The 24129-nt window shown below is 44.3% G+C and overlaps 1 protein-coding gene across 21 annotated transcripts in view; it reads right to left on the bottom strand.

Moving 5' to 3' along the window:
• Positions 1-24129, bottom strand: part of LOC309802169 (uncharacterized protein) — a 249174-nt gene that overhangs the window by 94278 nt on the left and 130767 nt on the right. For 16 of the 21 annotated variants that reach the window (XR_014293724.1, XR_014293725.1, XR_014293726.1 and 13 more), the window contains 4 exons: positions 21519-21876; positions 21178-21378; positions 2282-2639; positions 1941-2141 (listed from right to left, as the gene is read on the bottom strand). The gene's annotated coding sequence lies outside the window, so the exon portion shown is untranslated. The remainder of the gene's footprint in view (positions 1-1940; positions 2142-2281; positions 2640-21177; positions 21379-21518; positions 21877-24129) is intronic. The other 5 variants (XR_014293730.1, XR_014293731.1, XR_014293732.1 and 2 more) reach the window with 3 other exon arrangements.

Raw genomic sequence — 24129 nt, 5'->3', positions numbered from 1 at the left:
ATGTTAATCACAAAGAGAGATAGTAGTAAGTGTTGATGAGGACATGGAGAAATTGGAACCTTAGTACTTTGCAAGCGGGAATGTAAAATGGTCTAGCCACTTTGGAAAACAGTCTGACAGTTCTTCAAAACGTTAAATGTATGGGTTACCATATGACCCAGTAATTCTACTCCTAGGTATGTACCGAAGAGAAACGAAAACAGGTTCACACAAAAACTTGTACATGAATGTTTATAGCAGCATTATTTATAAGAACCAAAAACTGGGAATAACTCATATCAAACCCATAATAAAACTCCAAAAATTGGAAATAACGCACAGATAGATAAATGTGGTGTATTTGTACAATGGAATATCATCTGACCATTGAAAAGAATAAAGTACTAATATGTATTACAAGGTGATGAACCTTAAAGACATTATGGTAAGGGAGGGAAGGCAGACACAAAAGACCACATAATGTATGATTCTATTTATATGAAGTGTCTACAATAGGTAAATCTTTAGAGAAAAAAGTAGCTGAACAGTTGTCTAGGCCTGAGGGGGAGAGGCCGTGGGAGGAACTGGGAGTAGATGCTAAAGGGTACAGGGTTTCTTTTGGGGACGGTGATAAAGTCTTAAAATTGATTGTGGTGATGGTTGCACAACTCTAAAAACCATTAAATTGTATACGTTAAACTTGTACAGTATGTGAATTATATCACAATAATGTTGTTAGGAAAAAAAAAGATTGTATGAGGGAAATTGGTCAACTAATGTAAGAAAAACAAGTAAAATGAAAGCCCAAACTCACAGCATACATCAGAATAAGTTCTGACTTGATTAAAGTGCTCAGTGTAAAAGTAATTAAACTGGACTAGAAGTATCAGGACGGGAAAGACCTTTTCAAGCATAAAACAAATTACAAGAAAAATTAATAGATGTTATGAGTACAGAAAAACTTAAGAACTGCATGTCAAAATATTTTTTTTCCGTAATTGAACTCACCTCAACACATAGCCTTCATTTTTGCTCTGAGCAGGAAAACCCAAACTTGCCCACGGCTTATGGTTTTAAGCATAGTTATTTCTGAACCTAAGACTGGTCAATTACAGATTGGCCCTGTGCTTTCCCCTTCTGCCCAGAGGTGGTCTAAGTTTCTGGGGGAAAAGAGGAGGAAAGGAAACTTCTGGCTCTGAAGGAGGGCTGTCTGGCCCTTAGAGCTGGGCTTCCATCCTCCTTAACTTCCCTCGGGGACAGCTGATCCCCCGTAGCTAGTCCTCAGCAGTGCCGCTGCAGCACATGGTTTTGGAACCCCAGCATGCATGAGCTCACGATGTTGTTTATACTGCACTGTGCTTTTGTTCCAGTGTCCTGGACGTTGCCTGGGTCGCGCTGTGAGGATGCAGCAGCAGCAGCAGCAGCATATAATTTGTCAACACCCCAACCGTTCTGAGTCCGGCTGTGATGACAGGAGGTACCGGCCCCGCCCTAGGGCAGCACACAACCTCTGCCACCTCAGTAGTGACTATGACCGCCTGAAAGTGGCATCATCTGTCCTCTATACCACCTCTCATAATGGACAGTTCCTACTAAATTATGATTTCTCATGGTGCCATCCTCAATAGTATGTATTATACCAAATACTCTTGTTTTTGCGGTACACGGGCCTCTCACTGCCGTGGCCTCTCCCGCTGCGGAGCACAGGCTCCGGACGCGCAGGCCCAGCGGCCATGGCTCACGGGCCCAGCCTCTCCGCGGCATGAGGGATCTTCCCGGTCCGGGGCACGAACCCGTGTCCCCTGCATCGGCAGGCGGACTCTCAACCACTGCGCCACCAGGGAAGCCCAGTGTGTCCTAAATGTAAACTAGAGCGCTCCTCTTAGTGGAGAACATTGCTCACAAACAAATTCATACTCATACCAGAATATATTTCAAGTGCTTATATAAACGGAGCTTACAGTTTGTTAACAAATGTGTCATTCTTCTCTTCCTTGCCTAAATCGATCTGCTCCAGCTCATCAGGAGACTGTGTCTTTTGAGGTGCGTGCCTTGATGTGGTGCCGGAGGCTCATGGAAACACGTGGTTTGCTTGCCTCTATTGAGGTTGTGATTCCTCCACCACTTTGCTTAGTCAGCCAGGAACAATTCAGATGAGTTTCCTGTTGAATAAGGTCATAACTGTCAAGCCTTTGCTATACTGAAAGTACAGTACAGTAAAAGGCTTGATCCCAGCAAGAAGTGACACCCCACTTTCTCCCACTGTCCACCTTTTTGTTTGTTTTTCTCATTTCAGACCCACCTTTTGGAGGAACCGCTCGTCGGGGGGCTTGTGATGCATGTTGGCACACAGGCCCTTGGAGGCCCTGGTACATCAGCCTGTGGTCAGGGCTTCCAGTCTCGGAAGGTGGACGGTGTCCACACGAGGAGCTGCAAGACGGTGGCTGAGAGACGCTGCGAGCCGGGAGAGAAACCCTCTTCCTGGCGGCACTACCTGGGGCCTTCCTGTGATAGTATTGCGACCACCCCGAAGCCTTGTGCAAACCAGACCGCATGGAGCCAACCTTGTCAGGGTCTCGTCCGCAGGGCCATTCTGAACGGATGTGGTGTCTTGGGACATCAGGAGAGTAGCTGCTTTGATGTGGGTGCAACTTGGTGTCCTGTAGAGAAAAGAATAGTTGACTGAGTAGGGTGGTCGGTGGCCTACTAACGAGCACTGGGAGCCTCTCCGCAGCCTCTTTCTGTCTTGGAATTTCAGCCCCACAGACAAGGCTTCCTTGGATGGGATTGGACAGGTGTGTAAATGCCCTGAAGTTATGTGGGAAATGTAATCATATATATTTTTCTAGGGGGAGGTCCATTGCTTTGGTAAGTTTTCCCTGGGGTTCATGACACCCCAGAAGCTAGTGCCGCTGTCAGCACTGGGAGGAGCAGGTGGCCTGAAGGGCTGTGACGTCCCCTGAGGGCATCGAGAAGCCACTTGGCCCAGCTAAGAAGGGAGTCCAGGGCACTTCTGACTCCAGTGCCAAGCAGTGGCCCTAACCCAAGCCTAGCTTCTTCGCTTCCCTCTGTGATCTCAGTTTCCGCTTTTCATAAAATCATGCACTTCTTTTTGTAACTAGATCTCTAATGAGCTATGTGTTCAATGGATTTTTTTTTTTTTTTTGCAGGAGGCTGCACAGACGCAACTCACCACTGTACGTTTGTAAAGCATCTTAATTTGTGTTCGCTAGACCTCTACAAACAAAGGTGCTGTCAATCGGGTCAAGAAGGATAAAACTTTGCAGGGGAGTCCTAATGCCGCTGTGAAGATGAAGCAAAATGTAAAAGCTCTCTTCCCCATGTAGCTGGCACAAAAACATATATTTCTTTACAAAAAACCCTCTAGGTTCTACAATCAGACAGAAGTCAATGCAAAATCACCACTATTAAAATTGGGTACTGTCATTTCCCCATGGCCGGTTTTTTAATTCCAGCTCTTGTAAATGGTACGTTCCAGGACTAACATAAAATACCGTAGCAGGTGCGCCAGTGCACTTGGGACCCCGTTCTGTCCTTCTAATCAGGAAATCACCAAGATCACCTGTGCATTGTCACGAGCTGCCTCTTCCTGTGATTTATAGACTAGTACAGAGTACGACATCCTGAGGGCTTGGCAAACACGGCAACTGATGACTTCTCTCAGTTTTAGGGTTGCAACAGGTGTATAAGGCATTTACATTTGAGAAGCTCTGGCCAGTAGTTCTTAAGATGTTGGCTCTAATGGCATTTTTATGGACCCTTACTAAACGTGAAAAGGAGACAATCACTCTGGACAGGCTTGTGACCCTGACTGATCCAGGCATCCTGGGGGAATGGCATCTTGTCCTCGCTCTTAGAGAACTTAGGGAAGAAAACACTGAGTAAACATGGCTGCCATTTTCACAACTACGGAAATCGACCTGTGACCAAATGAGGCATCTTGGAAATTAAAGGAGACGGAAGGTTAACCTCTTCTACTGATTTTGAAGTATATTCAAAGCGTTCTTTTAAGAGCTGTGAATGAGACTTTTCTCAGCACTATTCTCTTGCACACAAACAGAAAAGCCAAAGCCTTGTTAGACCGAATTTATGCATAAGATAGTATCCCTAAGGAGTTTTATTTTGGAAAAATTATGAGAAAGTAATCTAGCTATGAAACATGATAGCTGAAAAGAACTGTTTACAGTAAATAACTGTTTTAATGTGAACTGATTTGTCAGTAAATCCAAAGCGAATTAGCGTTAGGCTGGAAGGTACAGTTAGGATGAGGAGTAATGTAAGCCTTACTAATGTAAGGCTTGGGTCCACTCTCATATACAGTGTGATGAAATCCCAAATATTCTGTCTTTTACATGTCAACATTTTGGGATTTTACCATTTTTCCACTATTGCCCTTTATTCTGCCCGAGTTCTAATCCAGGATCCCACATTGTGTTTTGTTGCCTTGCCTCTCTAGCCTCCTCCAATCAGGGATGCTTCCTCAATTTCTTCTTGTCTTTCATGACCTTGACACTTTTGACCATGACACTGGCTAGAGGTTTTATCGAATGGCCCTCAATCTGGGGTTATCTAGTGTTTTCTCAAGATGAGAGTGAGGTTATGCATTCTTGCCCTTCTTAACGCATACTATCAGGGGGAACAATATGTCAATAAGTCCTTTTACCAGTGACTTGATCCTTGGTTCTGGTAGTTTCTGCCATGTTTCTTGTCTATTAAGTTACTATTTTTCTCTTTCTAATTAATACATGCTTATTTCAGAGACAATACTTTGACACTGCGCAAATATTCCACTGTTTCTTAAAGTATTGCCCCTTAATTTTAGCATCCACTGTGGACTGTGCCTACAACAATTATCACGAAGATGTTCTAATTGTGACCTTCTACTTTCTTCATTCCGTCTACTTTTACTAATTGGAATTCTTTGGAAGGGAAGAGTTGTTCCTTCTTCCCCATTTATTCACTTTATGTATATCCACATGGACTCCACGGGATGCGTATATATCTATATATCTAGATATAGTTGTAGATATAGATATCTATATCTATATATAGATATATATTTAAGGGTTGAAATCCAACACTATCATTATTTTGTTGCTCAAAGCATTCTAGCTTTGGTCATTGGGAGGGTTAAAAGGTTGATTGCATATACACTAATCCTTGAATGTGTGTGCACGCACGTGCATGTGCACAAACACACACACACAATTTTTTTCCTGTATCTATGCATTCATACTGAAACCTTGAATGCCAGTCCAGCACATAGGGACGTTATTACAGTCTATACCTTTTTCTTGTTTGTAAACTTCTTTCTATGACAGCGAGAAGCCTGGCTTTCGTTATCTGCAATATATTTTCTTGGTTTGACCTTATTATACCAGATAAATACCGTATGGTAACACATATTTATGGAATCTAAAAAGAAAAAAGAAAAAAATGGATCTGAAGAACCTAGGGGCAGGTTAGGAATAAAGACGCAGACTTAGAGAATGGACTTGAGGACACGGGGAGGGGGAACAGTAAGCTGGGACAAAGTGAGAGAGTGGCATGGACATAGATACACTACCAAATGTAAAATAGATATCTAGTGTGAAGCAGCCGCATAGCACAGGGAGATCAGCTCAGTGCTTTGTGACCACCTAGAGGGGTGGGATAGGGAGGGTGGGAGGGAAACGCAAGAGGGAGGAGATAACGGGGATATATGTGTACGTAGACCTGATTCAATTCCTTATAGAGCAGAAACTAACACAACATTGTAAAGCAGTTACACTCTAAGAAAGATGTTAAAAAAAAAAAAAAAAAAGAAAACCCTTCCATGCCTTCCCATTGTCGTTAGGAGAAAGGTCAAAATTCCTGGCATAGGGACTGTGTCTGTCTTGTTCACTTTGTCCCCCAATGTCTAAAATAATGCCTTGCATATAGTAAGTGCCCAGTACCTATTTGCTGCCTGACTAAATACGTGAGTGAAAAAATAAAAGTCCCTCCGTGCTTGGGTCTCAGGCTGCCCTTCTGCCTCATTGCTGTGTCTCCCAGCCTGGTTATTGGATCTCCATCCACAATAGACTTTTCCGTACCTTCGATAGACCGTTCTGTCTCCTGACTCAGGGCCTTTGTACATACTGCTTCCTCTCTTTTCACTTAGTTATTCCTATTCATCTATTTTCAGGGAAACCTTCTAGGCCCCAAACTAAACCAGACCCTGTGCTGTATGTTTTTCAATTTCCGTATCATTCTTCTGCACAGCTCTTACCACAATCTGCCTGTCTTGCCCACGTACTGGACCATCAGTTCTATGAGAGCAAATCCACAGCTGGTGTGTTTAACAAGTAATCCCCATTACTCAGCACAGTGATTGCCCCACTGCACACTCTAAAAATATTTGTTAAATGAATGAATGAATGATTGAATAGCATAGCCCCTAGCAGATAACTGACCAGTGATGCTGTGGACGGAAAACACTGCACAATCGAAAAGTCGAGAGGTCTGTTTCATCTGACAGACATTCTGAGGACTTCAAGCTTGGGACATAGCATCGCAGATAATGCTGAGAAACTGTTCTGAAGTGGCAAGGAGGGGATTGGGGAGCCACGATATATAGGAGTTTTTGCAACAAAAGACAAGGTAGTTGGAACATCAAAAGATGACTGTTAATTAAAGAAAATCAGCTATCTCAAGTTAAGGAATTTAGCGCTTTTGTCTGTATGGGAAGATGCAAGTGTCTGGGTTTACTGAAATCATTCCTTTGATGTGCACCTCCACTATCTGGGGCCAGTGTCCTGTGCTTTCTCATCCTGAGTCTCCTTGGGGTGGTGCACCATTAGGGCGGCCATAATATGATGGCTTGATGGCTGCAACATCCTTTGTTTACTGATATGGCAGGCAACATTTCAGCTCACAATGCCAAAACCCATAGTAAAAACAACAACAAAAAATCAAACCAAGACAAAACCCAAATAGTAGTAGCACTTACTGAGCACAAACCTGTGAGGTAGACACTATTATCAACCTCATTTTACTGAGGAGGAAGCGGAAGTGTACAGAATGTTGTACAGCTCACTGCCCTGTGCAAATGCCCACCCCGGATCCATGATCTGTGCGTTGGAGGAGAGGTGGGAGGTATGCTCACACCGTGAAACAAAAGAGATGCCTCGGAACACGTTCTCAGAAGAGCCGTGGATACCGTAGTCACCTTGACCTGTCTTCCAGTGCCGTAGGCACCTTGACTCTGGCGTGAGCTCCTCCTATCCTTCAAAGGAAGAGCTTGTGCAAGAGTCATCTGTCCCTCAGGAGGCAGCAAACTGATGCTAGAATAGCTAGGAGGAACTTGATCCAAGAAATCTGCTTTATGTCAATTCTTGGTTCGCACAAAGTGAGAATTCACATTGGGAATTTTATCCTCGTTTATTAAGTACTCTCAAGCCTTTAGCCACTCCTAGAGAAAACAGAGTCATACACTTTCATACCTAGAAGAAACGGTAGAGATCATCTAACCCTAGATCCCTCTACATCAGGGGTCCTTCACATTTCAGTGCCACGGATCCCTCCGTAGTCTAGAGAAGCCTATGGCTCCCTTCTCAAACAAGGGTTTTAAATCTATAAAAATAAAACATACTTGATTACAAAGGAAGCCAATTAATTATATGGAAGTACAGTTCCTGAAGTAGTTTTCAATGTGTGATGTAGTCGTAAATTTGCTTCTCTATCAACACACTAAATTATAGGATCTGCTAGTACAACTGATTTTGAAATGGTGATGAATGTAACTGCTGTTCTGGATGCCTGCCACGATTTTCATGGCATGTGAAAACAGCTGTGATTTCTATTGGTAACAAAATCACAGGTATTGCTACTACTGATATACGTTGTGGCCTGCATTTTTACAATTGAAGGCAATACTCAATTGCCGTTAGAGCTTAGTGACAACGAGGATGTAATCCTTTTCCCATGCAAGTCCGTGGTTCCCTTGGAGAACCATGGGGCTCAGGTTAGGAACCCCTACTCTGCAGCATCCTGGTGGCAGCTCGAGCATCTTGAGTGACAGCGCACTCAGTATCTCCAAGGTGTCCAGGTCCTAGTTCAGTTTCCTATAATCATTATGAACTTTAGGGTCAGGTAAATCTAGAAGCAGTCCCAGCTCTGTTGGCATGTTAGTTATGTGACCATAGCTATTTAACCCTGTGGACATCGCTGTCTTCATTGCAAGAATGGGAACAAGATGACAATTACATTAGAAAACATGCAAATGTCTCAGAGCACAAAGAGCACATAGGTGATTTAGCAATATTTTCTTCCCTTTGGTTTCAGTGAGTTGAAATGCACCTTTTTTTTTTTTTTTTTTTGCGGTACGCGGGCCTCTCACTGCTGTGGCCTCTCCCGTTGTGGAGCACGGGCTCTGGACGCGCAGGCTCAGCGACCATGGCTCACGGGCCCAGCCGCTCCGGGGCATGTGGGATCTTTCCGGACCGGGGCACAAACCCATGTCCCCTGCATCGGCAGGCGGACTCTCAACCACTGCGCCACCAGGGAAGCCCGAAATGCACCTTTTTGAAGTTTCCGCCTAATTTTGCCCTAGCTCTACTCTTTGAAGCCACACAAGTCATGGCTCCTTACATACTTGAAGACGGCTCTATCCCACCCCTATGTTGGTTGTCTACGTGGTGATTCTGTTGCTTCTCTGAGTAAAAGAAAATCTGAGCGTATGGCTGGGAGTTATCTGTGCTGCTGCCCATTCCCAGAGAGACGTGTGAGGGCCCTGAAACAGTCATCATGTTAGGATCGATTTTTCCTCTGGAAGGCACTTCCTGTAGGATCTGTCCTACCCGTCCTTACTAATACGCTCCTGGAGTATTTGTTCTTAGGTGGTTCACGGGCACGTGGTCAGAGTGCTCTGTGTCTTGCGGTGAAGGATTCCGCAGTCGGCAAGTGGCCTGTAAGCGCACGAGAGCCAATGGGACTGTGCAGGTGATGCCTCCGAGAGCATGTGCCCCCAGAGAGAGGCCTCTGGGAAGAAGACCCTGCTCCACTCACCCGTGTGTTCAAGGGCTTATTGAACCAGGGAACCAGGGAATGCCGACAAATCTAGTGTTTTGCTAGTATGATCATTTAGTATAATCATCCAGTCCCCGTGGTCCAACCCATGCATCAAAACAATGAAATTAAAAAGGAGACTTCCCTGGCGGTCCAGTGGTGGACCTCGCCTTCCAGTGCAGGGGGTGCGGGTTGGATCCCTTGTCGGGGACCAAGATCCCACGTGCCTCGCGGCCAAAAATACCAAAACATAAAACAGAAGGAATATTGTAACAAATTCAATGAAGACTTTTCAAATGGTCACACCAGAAAAATAAAATAAACCCATGCATCAGGGCCCCTTCGCACAGGGGAAGAGGGGAGCCCAACTGCTGCGTGACAGTCATGAAACTCAGCTGCACGGGGACCTTACCACACTGCGCACAGGCTGGTTCACGGGACCTTCTTATCCTTTTATGAGCCTCTCTGATGTAATTAACACAGGCCACAGGGATCCAAAGTTCCCCTCGGCCCTTCTGAAAATGTTCGGGGATGTTAGTGCAGGAAGGGATTCGACACTTTCTGCACGTCTGCCCCGCAGTGCAGCAGTTGTTGCTGCTGGGAGTCATTGTGTTAATTCTCTTAGGTCACTTCCCCTCTAGTGGTTCTGATTAACTCCAAGCACTACATGGCTACACACTTGTCTAACTGGAAAATGCACAGCCCCAAGTCTGTGCAGGGACGATGCAAAGCAGAGTGTGATACACCTCTCTAGAGCATCAAGTTTATTAACTAGAATTGGAAGAACCAAGGAGTTCTTGGAACAAGAACTCTCCCCCTCCCCCACCAACACGGAAGACAGAAGAGTGGGGGAGGGGAGACGTGCCCCAGGAATGACAGTCCAGTCTCTGAAGTCTGAAGTTTCACCCAGGTGGGGGTTGAGGGGTGGACCTGCAGCCACGGTGGCCTCTCTTTCGGTGGCCCGGGCTGCTCCGGACCATCCTCTGAGCTGGCCAGGGTCTTGGATACGATGTTTCTGAAGGCCGTGCAGAGAACAGAGTCATCTTCAACTGGACCGGGTCCCAGGGCGCGTGGCAGCCTGACCTTCCTGCCTCGGGTCATCCATGGGGTTCAGGCGGTTTCACTTTATGACGACGCCTCAGCTTGCAACAAAGGTGTTTAGATATGAAGTTGCAGATTCTCCTAGCCACCCCTTGCTTTTTCTGTCTGTGGCCAGAGGGAGTGGATGAGGACATACTCTCAGGCTGCCCAGCGTGGGAGGACCTTCCAGTGTTGGACACACCCGGGGGGCAGCTGGTTCCCTCTGGGGCTCCAATCCTGCTGCTGGTGGACGGGGATGTCCCAGGGCCACACTGGTCGGCTGGGCTGGGGGTGGCAGTCCTCGACTCCAGGCTGGGTGGGGGACAGGCAGGCTCACTGGTCTTCTGCCCTGCCTGCTGGTCTTCCTGCAGCTGCCCATTTTCTCCCTGGTAGAGCCATCTGGCTTTCAGGGTGGACAACTCGGGGCTTAAAGAAGCCTCAAGTTCACTGCCACTGAGGTCCCCGGAAGAGAAGGGCCTCACAGTTATGATGGAGGACCCCACCATTGGTTTCATGGAGCTCACACTGCCTGTTCCTGGGTCTTGGATCTGGTCGCAAGTCCAGCCCAGAGTCCTCACCGTGGTCACCTCCGGGTCCTCTTCACAGGGTGGCTGGAGTGGCTCCTTCTGGCCCATGTTCACCCATGGATGCCTCATGACGTCAGATAAGGTGCCTCTGTCACGGGGGTTGAGGGCAATCATTTTTTGTAATAGAGCCCTTATCTCCAAAGACAGGTAAGGTGGGATGGGGTATTGCCCTCGTAGGATTTGCTCCCGCATCTCCCGGACGTCTTCTCCCACAAAGGGCCGGCACGCAGTTACCATGCTGTAGAGAACTACACCCAGGCTCCACACGTCCAACGCAGGGCCGCTGTAGCTCTGCCCCCGCAACAGTTCCGGGGCAGCATACGGGACTGTGCCGCAGATCGTGTCCAGTATGCCACTCTCATCACACTTGTTGCTGAGGCCAAAGTCTGTCAGTTTTATATTCATGTTGGCATCCAAGAGGAGGTTCGGTAGCTTCAGGTCCCTGTGCACGATGCCCCTCTGGTGGCAGTGCTGCAGGGCGGAGACCAGCTGCTGGAACGGGCGTCGGGCCTCCGCCTCTGTCATACGGCCATGGTTCACTAGGTAGCTGAACATGTCCCCCCCACTGAGGTACTCCATCACGAGGAACATTGTCTCCTCCGTGTCAATCACCCCCAGCAGTTTTACAATATTGGGGTGATCCAGAGCCTTCATACAGCACACTTCCCGGTAAACTGCCTGGGAAGTTGAGCAGCTCTGCCGACCTTTCTTAATGATCTTCACAGCCACCTGTGTCCCGGTCAGAATGTGCCGGGCCAGCTTCACTTTAGCGAAGCTGCCTTCACCAATGGTGTGGAGGATCTCGTACTCATCAATATGAGCCTCCTTGTCAGCGGAGTTGGCTGTGAGGCCCTCCATCATGGTGGCCTGCTAACTACACTGAATGACAGCACTAACTAGCAGTGCTAAAGAAGAAAAAATTTAAAACTGAAAGAAATGATAAAGAGAGAAAAAATAAAGAAAAAGGAGAAAAAGGCAAAGAAGAAATAAAAATGAGAAAAATAAAAAAGGCTAGAGAAAAGAGGAAAAAAATCCACAAAATTGCAGAAACAAGGAAAAAACAAGCTAACTGTGGGTCCAAGGCCGTCAGGTCACCAAAAGCAGCTTCCTGGGCTCTTAAGGACCAAAAACCTTGGCCCAGCTGGGCTCTTTTATACAGTTTTTGTGAAGTACATCACAGTGGGGCACTGTGAGGTCACAGCAAGAAATGGACCCATCACCGCTGGGGATAAACCACAGTGGTTTTCTCACTTTTTCAGTTCAAGGCCCCTTTACACTTAGGAAAAAGGATCCCAAAGAAATTTTTCTGTACGTGTGTTATTAGAATTTGGTATTCACTTTGGTATAAATTAAAATCTGTAGGATACTTCAGTGGCCTTTTTATTTCTAGTTTGAAAAGATGTAATAATTTTAGAGACCTCATAATGTCTACACTTGATCTACAGATTCAACACAATCCCTTTCAAAATCCCAGCTTCTTTGCAGAAATTGACAAGCTGATCCTAAAATTCATATGGAAATATAAAGGACCCAGTATAGCCAGAACAATCTAGAGAAAGAACAAAGTGGGAGGGCTCAGACTTCTCAGTTTCAAAACTTACTACGAAACTGTAATCATCATGAGAGTGTGGTACTCGCATAGCATAGACACATAGATTGATGAAAGAGAGTTGAAAGTCTGGAGATAAATCCATGTATCTATGTCAACTGATTTTCTGCAAAGGTGCCAAGACCATTCAATGGGGAAAGAATAATCTCCTCAGCAAATGCTGCAGGACAACTGAATAGCCACATCCAAAAGAAAGAACTTGGATTCCTAGCCTACAACATATACAAAAAATTAAGTCAAAATTTATCAGAGACCTAAACTTAAGAGCTAAAACAATAAAGCTCCTGGAAGAAAATGTAGCCATAAATCTTCATGCTTTGGATTAGGAGACGGTTTCTTAGATATGACACCAAAACATAAGCTACAACAACAACAAAAATAAATTGGACCACATCAAAATTAAAAACTTTTTTTTGCTACGAAGGACATGATCAAGAAAGTGGACAGCCCACAGAATGGGAGAAAATATTTAAAAATCATATATATGAGGAGGAGCTTCAAGGTGGTGGAAGAGTAAGACGTGGAGATCACCTTCCTCCCCACAGATATATCAGAAATACATCTACATGTGGAACAACACCTACCGAGCACCTACTAAACACTGGCAGAAGACCTCAGACCTCCCAAAAGGCAAGAAACTCCCCACGTACATGGGTAGGGCAAAAGAAAAAAGAAACAAAAGAGACAAAAGAATAGGGACGGGACCTGCACCAGTGAGAGGGAGCTGTGAAGGAGGAAAGGTTTCTACATACTAGGAGGCCCCTTGGCGGACGGAGACTACGGGTGGCAGAGGGGGGAGCTTCGGAGCCACAGAGGAGAGTGCAGCAACAGGGGTGCCGAGGGCAAAGCAGAGAGATACCCGCACAGAGGATCAGTGCCAACCAGCACTCACCAGCCCGAGAGGCTTGTCTGCTCACCTGCCGGGGCGGGTGGGGGCTGGGAGCTGAGGCTCAGGCTTTGGAGGTCGAATCCCAGGGAGAGGACTGTGGTTGGCTGTGTGAACATAGCCTGAAGGGGCTAGTGCGCCACAGCTAGCCAGCAGGGAGTCCGGGGAAAAGTCTGGACCTGCCGAAGACTCAAGAGACTCTTTCTTGCCTCTTTGTTTCCTGGTGCGTGAGGAGAGGGGATTAAGAGCGCCACTTAAATGAGCTACAGAGACGGGTGTGAGCCGCGGCTATCAGCGCAGACCCCAGAGATGGGCATGAGATGCTAAGGATGCTGCTGCCGCCACCAAGAAACCGGTGAGCAAGCACAGGTCACTACCCACACTTCCCCTCCCGGGATCCTGTGCAGCCCGCCATTGCCAAGGTCCTGTGATCCAGGGACAACTTCCCCGGGAGAACACACAGCACACTTCAGGCTAGTGCAACATCACGCTGGCCTCTGCCACCACAGGCTTGCCTCGCATCCATACTCCTCCCTCCCCCCAGCCTGAGTGAGCCAGAGCCCCTGAATCAGCAGCTCCTTTAACCCTATCCTGTCTGAGTGAAGAATAGATGCCCATCGGTCACCTACACACAGAGGCGGGGCCAAATCCAAAGCGGAATCCCAGGAGCTGTGCAAACAAAGGAGAGAAAGGGAAATTTCTCCCAGCAGCCTCAGGAGCAGAGGATTAAATCTCCACAATCAACCTGATGTACCCTGCATCTGTGGAATACCTGAATAGAAAACAAATCATCCCAAATTGAGGAGGTGGACTTTCGGAGCAACTACATATATATATATATATATATATATCTCCCTTTTTCTCTTTTAGTGAGTGTATATGTGTATGTTTCTCTGTGTGATTTTGTCTGTATAGCTTTGCTTTTACCATTTGTCCTAGGGTTCTGTCTGTCCTTTTTTTTTTCTGCGGTACACGGGCTTCTCACTGTTGTGGCCTCTCCCGTTGCGGAGCACAGGCTCCGGATGTGCAGGCTCAGCGGCCATGGCTCACGGGCCCAGCCGCTCCGCGGCATATGGGATCCTCCCGGACCGGGGCATGAACCTATATCCCCTGCATCGGCAGGCGGACTCTCAACCAGTGCGCCACCAGGGAGGCCCTGTCCTTTTTTTTTTTTCAACGTAAAAAATGTTTTTTCTTAATAATTATTTTTTATATTAATAACTTTAGTTTATTTTACATTATTTTATTTTATCTTCTTCTTTCTTTTTTTTTCTCCATTTTATTCTGAGCCGTGTGGAGCACAGGCTCTTGGTGCTCCAGCCAGGCATCAGGGCTATGCCACTGAGAAGGGAGAGCCAGTTCAGGGCACTAGTCCACAAGAGACCTCCCAGCTCCACATAATATCAAATGGCAAAAATCTCCCAAAGATCTCCATCTCAATGCCAAGACCCAGCTCCACTCAACGACCAGCAAGCTACAGTGCAGGACACCCTATACCAAACAACTAGCAATACAGTAACACAACCCCATCCATTAGCACAGAGGCTGCCTAAAATCATAATAAGGCCACAAACACCCCAAAACACACCACCAGACATGGATGTGCCCACCAGAAAAGATCCAGCCTCATGCACCAGAACACAGGCATTAGTCCCATCCACCAGGAAGCCTACACAACCCATGGAACCAACTGTAGCCACTGGGGAGAGACACCAAAAACAACGGGAACTACGAACCTGCAGTCTGTGAAAAGGAGACCCCAAGCATAGTAAGTTAAGCAAAATGAGAAGACAGAGAAACACACAGCAGATGAAGGAGCAAGGCAAAAACCCACCAGACCTAACAAATAAAGAGGAAATAGGCAGTCTACCTGAAAAACAATTCAGAATAATGATAGTAAAGATGATCCAAAATCTTGTAAATAGAATGGAGAAAATACATGAAACGTTTAGCAAGGACCTAAAAGAACAAAAGAGCAAACAAACAGTGATGAACAACCCAGTAAATGAAATAAAAAATTCTCTAGAGGGGATCAGTAGCAGAATAACTAAGGCAGAAGAATGGATAAGTGACCTGGAAGATAAAATAGTGGAAATAACTACTGAAGAGCAGAATAAAGAAAAAAGAATGAAAAGAATTGAGGACAGTCTCAGAGACCTCTGGGACAGCATTAAAGGCACCAACATTCGAATTATAGGGGTCCCAGAAGAAGAAGAGAAAAAGAAAGGGACTGAGAAAATATTTGAAGGGATTATCATTGAAAACTTCCCTAATATGGGAAAGGAAATAGTTAATCAAGTCCAGAGAGCACAGAGTCCCATACAAGATAAATCCAAGGAGAAACAAGCCAAGACACATATTAATCAAACTATCAAAAATTAAATACAAAGAACAACTATTAAAAGCAGCACGGGAAAAACAAAAAATAACACATAAGGGAATCCCCATAAGGTTAACAGCTGATCTTTCAGCAGAAACTCTGCAATCCAGAAGGGAGTGGCAGGACATATTTAAAGTGATGAAAGGGAAAATCCTAAAACCAAGATTACTCTACCCAGCAAGGATCTCATTCAGATTTGACAGAGAAATTAAAAGCTTTAGAGACAAGCAAAAGCTAAGCAAATTCAGCACCACCAATCCAGCTTTACAACAAACGCTAAAGGAACTTCTCTAGGCAGGAAACACAAGAGAAGGAAAAGACCTACAATAATAAACCCAAAGCAATTACGAAAATGGTAATAGGAACATAAATATCGATAATTACCTTAAATGTAAATGGATTAAATCCTCCAACCAAAAGACAGAGACTGGCTGAATGGATACAAAAACAAGACCTGTATATATGCTGTCTACAAGAGACCCACTTCAGACCTAGGGACACATACAGACTGAAAGTGAGGGGATGGAAAAAGATATTCCATGCAAATGGAAATCAAAAGAAAGCTGGAGTAGCAATTCTCGTATCAGACAAAATAGACTTTAAAACAAAGACTATTACAAGAGACCAAGAAGGACACTACATAATGATCAAGGGATCAATCCAAGAAGATGATATAACAATTGTAAATATTTATGCCCCCAACATAGGAGCACCTCAATACATAAGGCAAATACTAACAGTCATGAAAGGCGAAATCGACAGTAACACAATCATAGTAGGGGACATTAACACCCCACTTTCACCAATGGACATATCAGCCAAAACAAAAATAAATAAGGAAACAGAAGCTTTAAATGATACATTAAACAAGATGGACTTAATTGATATTTATAGGACATTCCATCCAAAAACAACAGAATACACATTTTCCTCGGGTGCTCATGGAACATTCTCCAGGATAGATCATATCTTGGGTCACAAATCAAGCCTTGGTAAATTTAAGAAAATTGAAATTGTATCAAGTCTCTTTTCCGACCACAACGTTATGAGACTAGATATCAGTTACAGGAAAAAATCTGTAAGGAATACAAACACATGGAGGCTAAACAACACACTACTTAATAACCAAGAGAGCACTGAAGAAATCAAAGAGGAAATCAAAAAATACCTAGAAACAAATGACAATGAAAACACAATGACCCAAAACCTATGGGATGCAGCAAAAGCAGTTCTAAGAGGGAAGTTTATAGCTATACAAGCCTACCTTACGAAACAAGAAACATCTCAAATAAACAACCTAACCTTACACCTAAAGCGATTAGAGAAAGAAGAACAAAAAACACCCAAAGTTAGCAGAAGGAAAGAAATCATAAAGATCAGATCAGAAATAAATGAAACAGAAATGAAGGAAACGATAGCAAAGATCAATAAAACTAAAAGGTGGTTCTTTGAGAAGAAACAAAATTGATAAACCATTAGCCAGACTCATTAAGAAAAAATAGGGAGAAGACTCAAATCAATAGAATTAGAAATGAAAAAGGATAAATAACTGACACTGCAGAAATACAAAGGATCATGAAAGATTACTACCAGCAACTATATGACAATAAAATGGACAACCTGGAAGAAATGGACAAATTCTTAGAAATGCACAACCTTCTGAGACTAAACCAGGAAGAAATAGAAAATATGAACAGACCAATCACAAGCACTGAAATTGAAACTGTGATAAAAAATCTTCCAACAAACAAAAGCCCAGGACCAGATGGCTTCACAGGCGAATTCTATCAAACATTTAGAGAAGAGCTAACACCTATCCTTCTACAACTCTTCCAAAATATAGCAGAGGGAGGAACACTCCCAAACTCATTCTACAAGGCCAACATCACTCTGATACCAAAGCCAGACAAAGATGTGACAAAGAAAGAAAACTACAGGCCAATATCACTGATGAACATAGATCCAAAAATCCTCAACAAAATACTAGCAAACAGAATCCAACAGCGCATTGAAAGGATCATGCACTATGATGAAGTGGGGTTTATCCCAGGAATGCAAGGATTCAATATACGCAAATCAATCAACGTGATACACCATATTAACAAATTGAAGGAGAAAAACCATATGATTAGAACAGTCCCTAACACCCTACACAAAAATAAACTCAACATGGATTAAAGACCTAAATGTAAGGCCAGACACCATCAAACTCTTAGAGGAAAACATAGGCAGAACACTCTATGACATAAATCACAGCAAGATCCTTTTTGACCCACCTCCTAGAGAAATGGAAATAAAAACAAAAATAAACAAATGGGACCTAATGAAACTTAAAAGATTTTGGACAGCAAAGGAAACCATAAACAAGATGAAAAGACAACCCTCAGAATGGGAGAAAATATTTGCAAATGAAGCAACTGACAAAGGATTAATCTCCAAAACATATAAGCAACTCACGCAGCTCAGCATCAAAAAAACAAACAACCCAATCCAAAAATGGGCAGAAGCCCTAAATAGACATTTCTCCAAAGAAGATATACAGATTGCCAACAGACACATGAAAGAATGCTCAGCACCATTAATCATTACAGAAATGCAAATCAAAACTACAATGAGATATTATCTCACACCAGTCAGAATGGCCATCATCAAAAAATCTACAAACAATAAATGCTGGATAGGGTGTGGGGAAAAGGGAACCATCTTGCACTGTTGGTGGGAATGTAAAATGATATAGTCACTGTGGAGAACAGTATGGACGTTCCTTAAAAAACTAAAAATAGAACTACCATACGACCCAGTAATCCCACGACTGGGCATATACCCTGAGAAAACCATAATTCAAAAAGAGTCATGTACCAAAATGCTCAATGCAGCTCTATTTACAATAGCCAGGACATGGAAGCAACCTAAGTATCCATCAACAGATGAATGGATAAAGAAGATGTGGCACATATATACAATGGAATATTACTCAGTCATAAAAAGGAGCAGAACTGAGTTATTTGTAGTGAGGTGGATGGACCTAGAGACTGTCATACAGAGTGAAGTAAGTCAGAAAGAGAAAAACAGATACTGTATGCTAACACATATATATGGAATCCAAAAAAAATAAAGGAATAAAGAAAATGGTCAGAAGAACCTAGGGGCAAGATGGGAATAAAGATGCAGACCTACTAGAGAATGGACTTGAGGATATGGGGAGGGGGAAGGGTAAGCTGCGACAAAGAGAGTGGCATGGACATATATATAGTACCAAACGAAAAATAGATAGATAGTGGGAAGCAGCTGCATAGCACAGGGAGATCAGCTCAGTGCTTTGTGACCACCTAGAGCGGTGGGATAGGGAGGGTGGGAGGGAGGGAGACGCAAGAGGGAAGAGATATGGGGACATATGTATATGTATAACTGATTCACTTTGTTATAAAGCAGAAAACAACACACCATTGTAAAGCCATTGTACTCCAATAAAAATGTTTAAAAAAATCATGTATATGAAAGGGAACTTGTTCCTAAAATATATAAAGAACACTCAAACTCAATAATAAAAACACAAATAAACTAATTAAAATATTGAAAAGGATCTGAATAGACATTTCTCCAATAAAGACTTACAAATGGCCAATAAGAACAGGAAAAGATACTTAGCATCATTACTCATTAGGGAAATGTTAATCACAAAGAGAGATAGTAGTAAGTGTTGATGAGGACATGGAGAAATTGGAACCTTAGTACTTTGCAAGCGGGAATGTAAAATGGTCTAGCCACTTTGGAAAACAGTCTGACAGTTCTTCAAAACGTTAAATGTATGGGTTACCATATGACCCAGTAATTCTACTCCTAGGTATGTACCGAAGAGAAACGAAAACAGGTTCACACAAAAACTTGTACATGAATGTTTATAGCAGCATTATTTATAAGAACCAAAAACTGGGAATAACTCATATCAAACCCATAATAAAACTCCAAAAATTGGAAATAACGCACAGATAGATAAATGTGGTGTATTTGTACAATGGAATATCATCTGACCATTGAAAAGAATAAAGTACTAATATGTATTACAAGGTGATGAACCTTAAAGACATTATGGTCAGGGAGGGAAGGCAGACACAAAAGACCACATAATGTATGATTCTATTTATATGAAGTGTCTACAATAGGTAAATCTTTAGAGAAAAAAGTAGCTGAACAGTTGTCTAGGCCTGAGGGGGAGAGGCCGTGGGAGGAACTGGGAGTAGATGCTAAAGGGTACAGGGTTTCTTTTGGGGACGGTGATAAAGTCTTAAAATTGATTGTGGTGATGGTTGCACAACTCTAAAAACCATTAAATTGTATACGTTAAACTTGTACAGTATGTGAATTATATCACAATAATGTTGTTAGGAAAAAAAAAGATTGTATGAGGGAAATTGGTCAACTAATGTAAGAAAAACAAGTAAAATGAAAGCCCAAACTCACAGCATACATCAGAATAAGTTCTGACTTGATTAAAGTGCTCAGTGTAAAAGTAATTAAACTGGACTAGAAGTATCAGGACGGGAAAGACCTTTTCAAGCATAAAACAAATTACAAGAAAAATTAATAGATGTTATGAGTACAGAAAAACTTAAGAACTGCATGTCAAAATATTTTTTTTCCGTAATTGAACTCACCTCAACACATAGCCTTCATTTTTGCTCTGAGCAGGAAAACCCAAACTTGCCCACGGCTTATGGTTTTAAGCATAGTTATTTCTGAACCTAAGACTGGTCAATTACAGATTGGCCCTGTGCTTTCCCCTTCTGCCCAGAGGTGGTCTAAGTTTCTGGGGGAAAAGAGGAGGAAAGGAAACTTCTGGCTCTGAAGGAGGGCTGTCTGGCCCTTAGAGCTGGGCTTCCATCCTCCTTAACTTCCCTCGGGGACAGCTGATCCCCCGTAGCTAGTCCTCAGCAGTGCCGCTGCAGCACATGGTTTTGGAACCCCAGCATGCATGAGCTCACGATGTTGTTTATACTGCACTGTGCTTTTGTTCCAGTGTCCTGGACGTTGCCTGGGTCGCGCTGTGAGGATGCAGCAGCAGCAGCAGCAGCATATAATTTGTCAACACCCCAACCGTTCTGAGTCCGGCTGTGATGACAGGAGGTACCGGCCCCGCCCTAGGGCAGCACACAACCTCTGCCACCTCAGTAGTGACTATGACCGCCTGAAAGTGGCATCATCTGTCCTCTATACCACCTCTCATAATGGACAGTTCCTACTAAATTATGATTTCTCATGGTGCCATCCTCAATAGTATGTATTATACCAAATACTCTTGTTTTTGCGGTACACGGGCCTCTCACTGCCGTGGCCTCTCCCGCTGCGGAGCACAGGCTCCGGACGCGCAGGCCCAGCGGCCATGGCTCACGGGCCCAGCCTCTCCGCGGCATGAGGGATCTTCCCGGTCCGGGGCACGAACCCGTGTCCCCTGCATCGGCAGGCGGACTCTCAACCACTGCGCCACCAGGGAAGCCCAGTGTGTCCTAAATGTAAACTAGAGCGCTCCTCTTAGTGGAGAACATTGCTCACAAACAAATTCATACTCATACCAGAATATATTTCAAGTGCTTATATAAACGGAGCTTACAGTTTGTTAACAAATGTGTCATTCTTCTCTTCCTTGCCTAAATCGATCTGCTCCAGCTCATCAGGAGACTGTGTCTTTTGAGGTGCGTGCCTTGATGTGGTGCCGGAGGCTCATGGAAACACGTGGTTTGCTTGCCTCTATTGAGGTTGTGATTCCTCCACCACTTTGCTTAGTCAGCCAGGAACAATTCAGATGAGTTTCCTGTTGAATAAGGTCATAACTGTCAAGCCTTTGCTATACTGAAAGTACAGTACAGTAAAAGGCTTGATCCCAGCAAGAAGTGACACCCCACTTTCTCCCACTGTCCACCTTTTTGTTTGTTTTTCTCATTTCAGACCCACCTTTTGGAGGAACCGCTCGTCGGGGGGCTTGTGATGCATGTTGGCACACAGGCCCTTGGAGGCCCTGGTACATCAGCCTGTGGTCAGGGCTTCCAGTCTCGGAAGGTGGACGGTGTCCACACGAGGAGCTGCAAGACGGTGGCTGAGAGACGCTGCGAGCCGGGAGAGAAACCCTCTTCCTGGCGGCACTACCTGGGGCCTTCCTGTGATAGTATTGCGACCACCCCGAAGCCTTGTGCAAACCAGACCGCATGGAGCCAACCTTGTCAGGGTCTCGTCCGCAGGGCCATTCTGAACGGATGTGGTGTCTTGGGACATCAGGAGAGTAGCTGCTTTGATGTGGGTGCAACTTGGTGTCCTGTAGAGAAAAGAATAGTTGACTGAGTAGGGTGGTCGGTGGCCTACTAACGAGCACTGGGAGCCTCTCCGCAGCCTCTTTCTGTCTTGGAATTTCAGCCCCACAGACAAGGCTTCCTTGGATGGGATTGGACAGGTGTGTAAATGCCCTGAAGTTATGTGGGAAATGTAATCATATATATTTTTCTAGGGGGAGGTCCATTGCTTTGGTAAGTTTTCCCTGGGGTTCATGACACCCCAGAAGCTAGTGCCGCTGTCAGCACTGGGAGGAGCAGGTGGCCTGAAGGGCTGTGACGTCCCCTGAGGGCATCGAGAAGCCACTTGGCCCAGCTAAGAAGGGAGTCCAGGGCACTTCTGACTCCAGTGCCAAGCAGTGGCCCTAACCCAAGCCTAGCTTCTTCGCTTCCCTCTGTGATCTCAGTTTCCGCTTTTCATAAAATCATGCACTTCTTTTTGTAACTAGATCTCTAATGAGCTATGTGTTCAATGGATTTTTTTTTTTTTTTTGCAGGAGGCTGCACAGACGCAACTCACCACTGTACGTTTGTAAAGCATCTTAATTTGTGTTCGCTAGACCTCTACAAACAAAGGTGCTGTCAATCGGGTCAAGAAGGATAAAACTTTGCAGGGGAGTCCTAATGCCGCTGTGAAGATGAAGCAAAATGTAAAAGCTCTCTTCCCCATGTAGCTGGCACAAAAACATATATTTCTTTACAAAAAACCCTCTAGGTTCTACAATCAGACAGAAGTCAATGCAAAATCACCACTATTAAAATTGGGTACTGTCATTTCCCCATGGCCGGTTTTTTAATTCCAGCTCTTGTAAATGGTACGTTCCAGGACTAACATAAAATACCGTAGCAGGTGCGCCACTGCACTTGGGACCCCGTTCTGTCCTTCTAATCAGGAAATCACCAAGATCACCTGTGCATTGTCACGAGCTGCCTCTTCCTGTGATTTATAGACTAGTACAGAGTACGACATCCTGAGGGCTTGGCAAACACGGCAACTGATGACTTCTCTCAGTTTTAGGGTTGCAACAGGTGTATAAGGCATTTACATTTGAGAAGCTCTGGCCAGTAGTTCTTAAGATGTTGGCTCTAATGGCATTTTTATGGACCCTTACTAAACGTGAAAAGGAGACAATCACTCTGGACAGGCTTGTGACCCTGACTGATCCAGGCATCCTGGGGGAATGGCATCTTGTCCTCGCTCTTAGAGAACTTAGGGAAGAAAACACTGAGTAAACATGGCTGCCATTTTCACAACTACGGAAATCGACCTGTGACCAAATGAGGCATCTTGGAAATTAAAGGAGACGGAAGGTTAACCTCTTCTACTGATTTTGAAGTATATTCAAAGCGTTCTTTTAAGAGCTGTGAATGAGACTTTTCTCAGCACTATTCTCTTGCACACAAACAGAAAAGCCAAAGCCTTGTTAGACCGAATTTATGCATAAGATAGTATCCCTAAGGAGTTTTATTTTGGAAAAATTATGAGAAAGTAATCTAGCTATGAAACATGATAGCTGAAAAGAACTGTTTACAGTAAATAACTGTTTTAATGTGAACTGATTTGTCAGTAAATCCAAAGCGAATTAGCGTTAGGCTGGAAGGTACAGTTAGGATGAGGAGTAATGTAAGCCTTACTAATGTAAGGCTTGGGTCCACTCTCATATACAGTGTGATGAAATCCCAAATATTCTGTCTTTTACATGTCAACATTTTGGGATTTTACCATTTTTCCACTATTGCCCTTTATTCTGCCCGAGTTCTAATCCAGGATCCCACATTGTGTTTTGTTGCCTTGCCTCTCTAGCCTCCTCCAATCAGGGATGCTTCCTCAATTTCTTCTTGTCTTTCATGACCTTGACACTTTTGACCATGACACTGGCTAGAGGTTTTATCGAATGGCCCTCAATCTGGGGTTATCTAGTGTTTTCTCAAGATGAGAGTGAGGTTATGCATTCTTGCCCTTCTTAACGCATACTATCAGGGGGAACAATATGTCAATAAGTCCTTTTACCAGTGACTTGATCCTTGGTTCTGGTAGTTTCTGCCATGTTTCTTGTCTATTAAGTTACTATTTTTCTCTTTCTAATTAATACATGCTTATTTCAGAGACAATACTTTGACACTGCGCAAATATTCCACTGTTTCTTAAAGTATTGCCCCTTAATTTTAGCATCCACTGTGGACTGTGCCTACAACAATTATCACGAAGATGTTCTAATTGTGACCTTCTACTTTCTTCA

This window comes from Mesoplodon mirus, assembly GCF_964341445.2.
Source record: "Mesoplodon mirus genome assembly, chromosome: 4".
NCBI classification, from domain to species: domain Eukaryota; kingdom Metazoa; phylum Chordata; class Mammalia; order Artiodactyla; family Ziphiidae; genus Mesoplodon; species Mesoplodon mirus.
The sequence above is the reverse complement of the archived record's forward strand: the minus strand, read 5'-3'. Positions and strand labels throughout refer to the sequence as shown.